We start from the raw sequence: 12,333 nt of genomic DNA, 5'->3' as shown, positions 1-12,333 counted from the left end.
TTTTAACCCACGCGTTATATCTGCTTACGCGCGATCGAATATCTTTAGTTTTTTCGAATACTTGAGCCGCAAACATAGCCCGAGGCTGCATATCTATACTCGAGAGCAGAAGGATGGCCCGATTCGATTTTGGCAGACTGCTTGCCTCCGGTTTTCTTTACCGGTCATCCTCGTTGGAGCCTACCCCTCACAGCGCATGGACTTTTTCAACTGTCGATTTAATATCTCTTTGCAGAGTTACGTGTTTTGTTATTGGGCCGCTTTTGTTGTAAAAGTCATATAGTTTGCCGAGTATAAAACATTTTTGATTGATTAATGCGTTTAAAAGTTTCATCAATTAATCTATAACCATCGAAGATGCGGGTATCGGAGAAAAGCCACTCGAAAATTGCGCTTCCTAATATCCCGTGTAATAGCTCTGTAAAAGCACAAAAGCACAAAGGAGATCATCTACCCTCTGAAACTAAGTTACTGATTTCATCCACTAGTTTTATTGTTTGATACACGGCAATGATTGTAGTCACTTATTTTAAACGAAGTGTGTGATATTGCCAGTTTAGTGACAGATTAGTGGAGGAAGTAAAATATGAAATGTTTGTTGTGAGTGTAAACAGCATCTAAAGTTTTACGAATCCAGCAATAATTCTGATGTTGAGAGTACAATAGGGTGCACTATAGAATTTATGGTCAAAACTAAAAGCTCAAGAAAAATCCAGCAGATTTGGCTTCACAGACACGCGAAAGTGGGAAAAAAACGTATTTTCACGCGGGCTTCCATGCTGGTGGTACACAGGTGGCGTTTTCAATGGCAAACTGCCAAGGACCGATCGTACTCGCGTGTGCGAAGCTAATGACGAGAGCTCGCACGTTTATTGGATGTATATATCCGGTAATGGTACACTCGCAGGTGCGAACGGATTTTCATAAACTCATTTGTTTGAGCTTTGTTTCGATTCGAGGGTCATTGTTTACGATGACCACTGGCTCTATGGAAATTTTCCGACTTACATAATCGGATTGTCGTGCTCGACAGTTGCGTCTGACCAATATCGGCCTTATCTACTTGCTTGCATTACTCGTTTCACTTACTTTTTCTTTCAAGTCTTTTAGAAGAAGAAATGTGTTTATTATTTTTTCTGAATTAGATAAATATCTGAGATGATCCAGAAATAAAAATTCCTCTGCTCGACATCAGGTATACATTTCTCGGGGCGGAAAATATCGTAATTCAAGAACTGAATGAAAAACTGTTCTGCCAGCACCAAAAGAATCCGAAATATGCGTGGCAATTTTCTTGCGTCGTGATTTTGAATTATCCTTGATTTTGAGCGAGAAAACAAATAATCGGTCGATGGGTTTGAAACAACCTTCAACGTGATCATTTCAAATGAATCAGTAGTGATACCTGAATAATATTTGTTCGAAATGATGAAAACATTGGCGTGAACGAACGATGGGGTCAAATTCATTAATTTTCACAAACTGTACGTTATTTGTTTGCTATCTTGGGTTATTTGTTTTTCTCGGACGATTGATTTGTTGCAAACAATTTTTATTCACCACACCCGTTACTATTTTTTGTTTAATGAGTACTTAAAAACCCGCGTAAATGTCGAACGAATGCAAAAGGTTTTTTCGGTCCCTAATGATTTTAGTGTATCATAAATAATATTGTTAAACGTGTACTACTGTTGTTCTCTTGCATAATTTACGAGTATAAAAGTTTAACTGCTTTGAATTTCAGTAATTTGAGTGCAGATCAGTGCCAAACTTTGCTCAATAAATTTTAGTCACCAAGTACTAATTAGACTCAAAAAAAAAAAAAAAAAAAAAAAAAAAAAATTACAGAAGCCCACTCGAGGTTGAGAAAAGCTTTTCCAAGATATTAAAAAGAGCGATGCGCTCGTGTACGTCCGGAAAATTCACCGAGACGACCGTCGCCGCCAAGTTTATGTTTTGCGTAAAAATTTATATAGCTTTCGTTCTAAGTCAAGACCAAGGCGCTGGTCCCCGCTTCGCTCTAAAAACTACCAGCTTCTCCTAGCCGGCTTTCAACCAAGCGGACGTGAAGTAATTTTGCAAGCAGCTTGGCTTGCTTCTCGAAACTATATTTAACCGTAGGCTTTTGAACTCTATTTTCTATGCCGTTCTATTGTTTACAATCGTTGGGGTGTGTATTTTTTTTTTAGGACTCATTACGAGAGGGGGAAGAAAAAAAAATACGTCGCAAAAGGGACCTTGCGCGTGTGCTTCTCAACGTGGAAAGCGCGATTCTATTTTGAAACTTTTATAAACAATTTCGGTACAGTTTGCTTACATTAATCATCCTTTGTGCAGTTTATAACAATGGAACACCCTGTGCTTCCTCATTGCAATGATGTGCATAGGTGTTTTGGATTATAGAAAAATAAATTTTCCTTGTTTTCTTACATGAAAAAAAAAAAATAATAATAAAATAACGTAATGACAGCAAACACTCAACTGCTACTTTTTTAAAAGTTACATCAAAAGAAACATTTTACACCATTAACTGAAACTGTTTCCGGGTAGTAGGCGCTTGAATTTAAGTTGAAGTGAATATAAATGGGGGAAAAAAGTAGCACCGGCAAGCGAAAGAGAGCGCGTCACGAAGATTAACGGACCAAGAGTCGCAGGAATCTATACGTACTTCTTACTTTTATTTTAAATTAAAGTACGTTGACAAGATGATGTTTTTTTTTTTTCAAGGGTCGTCAACACTGTTTTGGAGGAATAAAATTGGAATGGTCTAATTTTATGAATCGAAGGTATTTTAATTGATTGTTTTGGTGCTCGTAGTAGCCACGTAAATCATTAAAATATATATTTTCACGCTAAATAACACGTAATGATTTATGAGACAACGAACAATATTGATATCATTACTTAGTTAGCGTTGATTTACGTTGCATTCGATTCAAAATTATAACTAGCTCATGCATGCATATGTTGTCTATTTTTTTATCAGTAGGTATTGCTTTTCTCTTTTACATACATTTTTTTAAACATCGTCGAATATACAAAATAAAAAAAATTTCCAGTTTTATAAAATTATTAACTAAATAAACAAAGCGATACAATGAAATACATAGTAACGTTGTAACTGCAGTGTCTCGTACGAAAAAAATTACGATGGAAACAAAATTTCTCCTAAGGTAAAAAATAAAAATAAAAATGTAAAATCCTCTAATTTGATACAACTTTGATTGAGCTTTTGATTCGAATTAATCCATTTTCCACCATTAAAACAAAGCTTCTGTATAGAAGGTGCAAGTCCTTTTTTTTCAGATAGTCGAATACAAGTCGAAGCCCCCCATTAATTCGAGAACGACCGCGTATCATGCCCCGATAACCAACCATGATTACCAACAGCCAAAACCAGCTCACCGAATCACCCTCACGACAGCCTCAAACCTACCCAGCCATCCTCGGCCGCTAAAAGCGCTTCCTTCCCCTCGTCGCGGAGCTTGCAAGCTCCGGGCACCTCGAGCCGTACGCTAACGCCACCTTCAAGAAACCGGTCGCACCGACTCCGCAATTCCCTCCTTTCCCACGCGCGCATTAATCCCAAGAGCACACGCACGCACGGCCGTTGAAACGCCGAACCGAGCAAGAGTGAGAGCTTTTCCGTGGCAAAGAAACAAGAAGAAGAAGAAGTTGTAGCACAAACACACGAGCGACGCGCCGACCTTGCGGTGTATTTTAGGCCAAGCCTAATAATAATTCGCGCGTATTACAACCGCGACTGAGAAAGGAAGAAGAGGGAGAGGGGGGGCTGCGACTACTTGCTGCACGTATGTGTGTACATGTGTTTAGGTGCCAATCAGCAGCTGCTACGGAGCTTTTTCGATCCCTCCCGCTCATCCGATTTTCACCGATACCGCTTGCGTGCATGTTCATCGACGGCTCACTTGTACAATCACAATCTTTTTTTTTTTTTTTTTACATTTTGTAGGATATACTTTTTTCCTCCTTTCGGGCGGAAAGTGAGGGCCGAAAGTACTTTCAGTGCCTATTTCACGGGCGGAAAGTGGAACCTCCCGCCCTAGGGCGGAAAGTACATTCCTGCCCTAGGGCGGAAAGTACATTCCCGCCCGCAAATAAGAAAAATTAGTAAATTTTGTAGTTGGTGCTGTACATTATCAATATGTTATATGCGACATCTATCAAATATCTTTCTTTATACATCTTCAAAACAAGACTTGATTATTTTATGAAATTCTATTATAAGTATATTTTGTGTATAATTTCTTAAGAAAAAATATAATATTACAATAAGGGAGTATTATATCTCTGATTGCCATTTTTTGATACTCATACTCTCATTCCACCAAGTTTTTTTTTTTTCGGGAGATTAGATTAATTTAATTTATTTTTTTTTTTTCGGGAAATGGTTGTAAATTTTTTTTAATCGAACGATCAATTGATTTTTTGGACGAGGGGGGGGCTTTGCCCCCCCTACCCCCCACCGGGGGCTCCGCCCCCTGGACCCCCGCCGGGGGCTTTGCCCCCTGGTCCCCCACCAGGGGCTGCCGCCCCTGGACCCCGCACAACCTTTGATGCGAACTTTCGTTTATTAACAATTAACTCTTACTTATTTTAAAAAATTCCCTACCTTACCGACTACTTTTTTAGACTTATTATTTTATAAAAATAAAATCATACTCAATTTTAAATAATTGATGCAAAATACGAGTTACCGTTCTTCTTCATGACATCTCAATCAATAAACATAGTTTTATATATACAACACAATTTATAAATAGGGTAGTTCACTAATATCTACACTGCAGTCAAGATATTCTCGATATTCTATGCATAAAATTGTAAAAATTCTCATCATTTATCTAGAAAAATAAGCTTTGTGTACATTAGATAGACATTGAATAAATATTTTTCATTTTTAATCCTGTAGTTAAATTTCTATTGAAGTGATCATTAACCAGACAAAATACGTTCTCACTTTGCGCCCTTGAGGAGAAAAATAGGATACGCGACTCGGGCGGAGGCCTTCCCGCCCTTGAGCGCACTTTCCGCCCTTCGAGTACTTTCGGCCCTCGGGCGGAAAGAATATTCCCGCCCTGCGGGCGGGAATCATCTTTCCGCCCTTGGGCCGAAAGTACTCGGCGGGCGGAAAGTGCGCCCGCGGGCGGGAAGAAGCACTTTCCGCCCTAGTGGCGTAATATACTATTTTATCTCGCGTCGCAGCTTTCGTCCATGCTTCTCTTTTCTAATTTCCTCTAGAGCGCTCGTCTAACGTGCGGTTTTTTTTTTTTTCTTTTCCTCGAATAGACGACGGAAAAATTCAGGCACCACCGCTTCACGGAAGCGCAAACAACATAAAGCTCTCTTCACCTCCTGGCAAACCTAAATATTGTTCATCGGCCCGTGCGTGCTCTACAACTCGAAAGAAAAAAAGCCACCACCGCAAACTCGTAACGAAAACATTGTCCTTTGCGGGCTCTCCTTCTCTTTTTTTTTTTTTTTTTTTACGGTACAAAAACAATAGGAAAGTCGACAGGTGTCCCTATGATGTTGTTATTTCTCTCCCCGTATCTCCACTTGGTAACACTTGTACGTCGAACGCATGTAGGTGAGCCTCCCCCCCCTTGGAGACAGGTCGCAGCCCCGTCGAGAAAATTTGGAAAAGCACGTCGGAGAATTCGGCGCGCCTGCGCTCGCGCGTGTGAACGTCCGAAGAAGCGCTGCCGCGATAACGATCATGTGAGCGTTTTACACGAGGAGTAGGAGTGAGAGGAGGGGGGGGGGTTCGGGCAAATCAACGGCGCGGTATTTCTGGCGCGATTGTCCGGCGAAAAATAGAAGGCCCGCGCTCCACTCGCTTGGCTCCGCGCTTTTATACTTATCTTTTTGCGAATCGAAAGAGGGAGAGAGAGAGATGCGCGTCTACTCTTGCTACAGATAATCGAGCTTTCTCTCCTCCCGAGGGGACGATGCATGATGATGATGATGCACGTAACAGCTATTACTGGCTGGTTTCTTTTATTTTGCAACTCGTGGGTATAGGGCTGATCGGGCGTGTGTGCGTTTTGATTTCGCGATTCAGTGGGCTACGCGGTATTTTTAGGTCCCTAATTAGTGGTGAAATATACCCGAGAATGTGTCTTTTTGCGGGTTGTACGGCGGGTACTCGATTATTTATTTCCTTTTTTTTTCATGCTTATACGAGAGAAAGTTGGAACTTTAAATGATAATTGTTGCTTGAATCGTGTACTCACCGAGTCCTGCTTACTGTAACTTTTTATTATCTTGTCGTTTTTCAATGTTTAATTGTTACAAGTAGGCTACCTTTTTGTGTTTCAACTGTATTGGAATTTTGCGTCGGTGTAAAAATTTGAAGCAACATTTTTTCAAATTTACGCAAATAAACCGGAAAATCAAGTATATGCATACCTATACCAGAGACTAGCCTCACGACAAAGCTACACTATTCGAACTTTATTTATATTTTAATTTAATGTTAATAGTTTTCTTTCAGTGAAAAAAAAAACGAGCAGTCGAGTCTCAAAGGCGAAATTTCAATTTTTCGCGTAAACCCACCCCCTGACTTGTAATCTTCGTATCATGTAAGTAAAACAGAAGATAATCCCCAATAACCCTTGCCCTGCATAATAAATGTGGACGAGGAAGGAGGTTCGATGACAAATGAACGCAAAAACAAAGCCAAGGGGACGAGTAGACGGTAGACAATATTCCTCCGCTCGAGAGACACCCACGCATCAATCTTCCCTCGCACATTGTACTATTACTTTTGTCGTCTTGCGGCTGTCGTCCAATAAGCTCGGGGTCTGTCTCGCGATCTTGACCTCACACTCGTTTCATACCCATGACTCTTGGTTTTCCTTCTCTCCCTCATACGTACTGATATCATTTGTTCAAAATCTTTGTCGAAAACTCACTGCATTTATTATCACCAGAAATTCAATGTCTGTTCAAGGATCTATTGTTTCTATCAATAAAAGCTCAGGTAGTAAAAAAGCTCGAGAAAAAGCTCCGTCTTGATGAAAGTCACATTATACGTAAGGTGTTACACTTTGTTACAACTGACGTAGATTTTGTTTAGTAATTAATAGTAGTTAAAATAGAAGACTTACGAGATATTATGACTAAACTTGAAGTCATATCTTTTATTGAGGTGATGAAAAAATAATTCGGACTAGATACGGAACTTTTTCGGAAAAAGCATGTTCTGTCGAAGCACTTTTAGCAACGTATTTTGATTTAAATTCAATATGCTAGAAGCGTACCCGAGTGACTTAAAACTTCCACGCAAGTATAATTTATGCTTAGCTTGCGTCACTTTGTTCCTAATCAAGTACGTATTCAATCTAAGTCTTGCTTCATACGCGCGTCAAAAGAAAAAAAAGGACGAAAGTTGAAGCCTTCGATCTTGGGAATAATATAGCTACTTGATGCCAGATTTTCTGAAAGTTTGCGAGCAAAAAAATTCATTCCCCTCGAAGCTAGTAAATATCTCAACGAAAAAAGACCTTTTTTCCCCCCCGTCTTATCCTTGATGGAGAAGAAAAACACGTCAACGACAATCTTTTCCCTCGTCGATCCGGTAAAGCAATAATCCGCAGACGGAAATCGTGCACAAAACGCGATGATCGAGATTTCGCGTGGGCGCAGCTGTCTTTCGGGGGTGTAATGTTACAGTAATAGTTTTTTGATCGCCACTCGTTTATTTAAGCGCGCGCAATCAAACGACTTTGGCCGTTGAATCCCGTGCCTACGGCCAAACGTGTTGTGTACATTGAAAGTATTATTTTTTTTATGCACCGATTTCGGGGTCGTTACTTTGAGCGATAAAGTGTGCGATTGATTTTTGCGGTTTCGCTTTGGGTAGGAATATACAACTCCGAAACGTTTATTGGGTGATTTTTACGATCCTCCGCTTATAACATAACGGTAAAATTATTATTTTATGATAAATTCATTTTCATGATTTTACAAGGAATTTTTCACTTTTTGTCGTCTATTAAAAGTTGCAAATGTGTATTAGTTAAATATTAAAACTGCGACGACTGCAAAATACCGTTGGACGATCGCCAACTGTCCATAAAGATTCTCATGTTTTTGTTTATAGAATGGCATCAACCTATGATTGAAAAAAAAAAAAAAAAAAATTAAACGCAAGTTGTTACATTTCAACGATTTGTTAAAAATTATCAAGATATTTTGTACAATCAACCCAAGGTATGGTTATTTTCTTTCTCCGGAGCAAGGTAACGCGACTCGAGTGCAGAAACAACCTGTAATCTTTCCACGCGACTCGATACTCCATACGACCTGAAATTGCAGTGATCGATACCGATTGACTCACCCGTTTTTTTTTTTTCTTCCTCAACTCTTAAGTTTCATTGCATGTGCCGTACCCCCAAGACATGAAATTAATTTTTCAATTTCATCGTCTCCTAATTTCTAGGTCACCATATTTCACGATACGTACATACACAACGGGACCCATATACATCTACATTGCTAGGGTTTTGTTCTTTTCTCGAGTCGCATTGAATTATAGGTTGTTCTCTATCCCGGTGCATGCCACTTTTTTTCGCAGATCGACTTTGATAAATCAATGGGTGATGGTTTGAATTTTCCATTGTTGCCATGTATAATTTACGACTCGCCAATCAGTTTTCTGTCAGACGTATGCTACGAACGTTGTACACGCAGTACTCGATGATACACTTTTACTTTCGGTGACGTTTTTTTAACTTTGAAAATTTACTTGTTACTAATTTTTGACAAAATATCTCACCAAGTTCATATACATACAGGTGTAGACACGAGCGTCTATGTTTTTCAAAATTTAACTGCTTTTCAATTAAATTAAAAAAAAAAACATTCCGTTCGACTTGCAGAAGTGAGATAATGCTTCAAGTTGATTTTAATAAAAAGTAAACTTGTTCGATTGGTTTATGGCTTTAATTCCTTGCAAAAAAATGTTTGAAAATTTACGTCTGACTATATCACGGTTTTATCACTTAAAATTGTCAATTTCCGAAATATATACTCTCAATGATTATGTAAACTTTTAAAATATTTAGTACAATACAAATTTGTAAAAAATGTGTAAAGTATATTTCTGTTTCCGTAGCTTATAACTTTCGAGTGTAGTTTACACTCATTACTTTAGACCACGAAACAAGTAATACGTGATATTTTCTCCATAATCTTCAATGTTTTCGAGCAAATTAAACGTATTGGCTATAAATCGTGGCAAGGGATTGAAATTTTGAAATTTTTACTCCCAGAATTTATCATCGATAACCTTATAATAAAAAACTAATTTTTTTTCCGTTAAAGTATTGATCGTTGAAAAAAAATAGTTACCTACATATATTTTCCTTCATTAATTAATGCACAGTTACGTTATTCTACCAGAGCTCTTGTGGGGTATCTTTTTTCACGTAAGGACTCTAACGGTCTCTGCGCAAGTGGCGACTCGAACTCCCTACCTTTCCGAGTTTTGAAACTCACACTCTGTCGACCGCACCACATCATGAATCGTTAATGCATAGTAGGGTCTGTTTGGTGTATCACATTTACCATGATTTAAAAAATCCCTACGATTGATGATAAATCCAAAGCATTGGCCAGAAAAACTAATAGACCGTAAAAACCTCTCTAGGCGCAAAATCGCCGGACCCCTCGATAATCGACGATCAGCGCTCGGTTCGACTTCCATCGGGATACCTAAAATAAAACAAAGCCGCTCGAGCGAGTACGAACCACGGGAATAGTGCGAAGTGCGGGTCCCCCTCCCTCGAAACAGCACCTACACACAGCCGCACGGAAATTATACACACATCCCTGGGGAGTATCTCTCTCCGTACAGGCAACATTGCCTCTCTTTCTCTCTCTCCTTTCTTTTTCTTGCAGCATCTCTGACGTCATACGCGCTGCTCTGCTTTGGTTTTTCGCTCTTTTCCATACCACGCAGGGGGTCGGGGAAGAAACACTTTATTCGTAGCTCTAATGACGAGACCAGCTGCCACTGCGCCCCGACTTGGGGAGATGATTCAGCTTCGACGTTCATACATACAAGTTTTTGTTGTAATAAGATAATACCGAATTGGTTTTTTTTTTTTTTTCCTTTTGGTAAAACCATTTTCTTTCTGACAAAAGTTTCATTATGCGAGGACACGCGAACATAAGCCACATTCCTGATAAACCTTTTTTTTTCATAGTTTTCTAGTCCTATACGTTTAGTCTGGATGACGTCAGCCCATGCATTTTCCGAAAAATGAATCATTGCTACAGCTGACGTAACGAAGCAAAAAATACCGGTCAATCGGTCATGAGACGGACGTTTCACGTTTCCTTCATCCATAAAACCACATAATCCGCAACGACACAAGAGGAACGACCTTTTTTTTTTGTCCTCGCCGCTAGACCGTATGAAGAGTAACGGACAAGCACTAATCCCCAAATTAATATCAATCGGTGGTATATATAAAATGGGAGAGCGATCGATCAGGGAACTCGGGCCGCACCACCGCAAAAGAACAACAATCAGCTGGGGTTCCTCAAATATCGCCGGCATCACGAAATCCACCGGATTATGTACTCAATTATCGCACAGCTCGGCTACAACTTACTTATTTACTCGTCCATCCGTCATCCGGCGCGGCTAGTCCCCGAAACTTGGAATCCACGCGCGAGTATACGTTCGGCGGGGAAAGGGGGGGGTGGTATGACGTCGGTGTTTCTCTCAAAGAATAAAGGGGGTCAAGCGACTATCAGCCGAGTGCGGAGACTCACCTTCGCTCCCATTCAAAAATAGTAGCAGTCATTATGAAATCGGGCGTTAAAATAAATATGGGTAAAAATAAATGCCGCCGCGCCGACCCCTCCCTCTACCCCCACCCCCTCCTCCACCGCCACGGGAGGAGAAAACATTGAGTGGAGTTAAGTGCACGGTCATGTTGTATATTTGTGCGAGCGGCTGCAGAGAAGAAAGAAACAAAGAGGAAGACGGCGCGAACGAGAGTGAAAAACTCGCATTTTAGAATCGAAGGGCGCGCGAGCGCGGATACGTGAAATTTATTGAAGGTTTGTTGTTTGCGCTTTTCCGTGAGATCGTTATTGTTGTTGTTGTTTTACAATCAGCTGAAAATAAATATCTCCTCGCTAGGGTGATCGTATTATTCCACACTCGTTCCTTCGAAATGGGAAAAATCGTCGGGGCTCGTCTTACCGATCACTACGACCGATCTGTTTATTTCGCCTCGTGCAAAGTTGAAACTTTACCGATCGAGGGAGCACAAGCTGTTACTACTTAACCATGAATATTTACAGCCGTACGTTTTTAAGTCCGACCCAGAAATGTATTATTGAATACCCTATATGATTCCTTTAAACTCCCAAAGCAGCGATCGGCAAAAATCGCCGCGAATGCGAAATTACAACTGTGCAAACAGTAGGCGCCTGTTTGCCCCAAATACCGAAAAGCATCCTTGCTCCATCTGCGATAAAACAGCACCCTCGAAAAGAGAGCTTTGAGAGAGAGAGAAAGAGATCATGATCGTCAGCCAGAGGTTGCGGCTTACGCACATACCGGATCGGCAAAAGTGCTCGAAACAAACGATCCCGGTATCTCGGATGTTGGACACAACGAGGGGGAGGGGGAGGGGGGGGAGAGAGCAACCATCACCTCTAAACACCGAATATCGTACGTGCTGACCCACACACGTGAAAAATACGCGTGTAGCAGGTATTCAGCATTTTGGCAAACGCGCGCGAGAGAAGAGATCGGTAAGTATAACACTCCGCGGCCCTCCTACTCCTCTTCGTTTTTAGTCAGCGAGACTCCCTCGAGCAAACATATAGAATCGGTAGGTAAAACAAGAAGAACCAAAGTAGGAGGAGGAAAGAGTAGTAGTAGTAGTAGTAGTAGTAGTAGTAGTACACAGAGCGAAAGAGAGAGAGGAAAGGCTCGCGCACACGTTTGCTCCGGTGGAGACGTTTTTAGACGCCGAGAGGCGTTCGCCACGGCGACGACAACCAAGAGACCACAACGACGACGACGCAGCCACCCAGCCAGTTAGTCGCGCGTGCACCTTGGTGGCCAGCCACCACTACCTGTCTCCCTTTCCCACATCTCTCCGTTCGTCGAGTTTGTGCTCCCTCCGTCCCACCAAGTGCAATCTCTGACCCAAGTGCGAGAGTTTGTTGTTCTTCCCCGAATCTCCGTCAAGTGCCAACGTAGAAGAGGAACCGTGACAATATTGTGTTCCAGCAAGTGTTGCCCAATTCGTAGTTAGGGACCCATAAAAGTACGCCCAA

General features: G+C 40.9%; 1 protein-coding gene across 1 annotated transcript in view; it reads left to right on the top strand.

Annotated features, from left to right (window-relative positions):
• RhoGAP102A (Rho GTPase activating protein at 102A) overlaps positions 1-12,333 on the top strand; it is a 32,163-nt gene that overhangs the window by 2,829 nt on the left and 17,001 nt on the right. The gene's annotated exons all lie outside the window — the stretch shown is intronic.

The sequence above is a fragment of the Copidosoma floridanum genome, unplaced genomic scaffold (assembly GCF_036245765.1).
Source record: "Copidosoma floridanum isolate Cflo_tuat_1 unplaced genomic scaffold, Cflo_Japanese_pri ptg000007l, whole genome shotgun sequence".
In the NCBI taxonomy this organism is placed as follows: Eukaryota; Metazoa; Arthropoda; class Insecta; order Hymenoptera; family Encyrtidae; genus Copidosoma; species Copidosoma floridanum.
The sequence above is the reverse complement of the archived record's forward strand: the minus strand, read 5'-3'. Positions and strand labels throughout refer to the sequence as shown.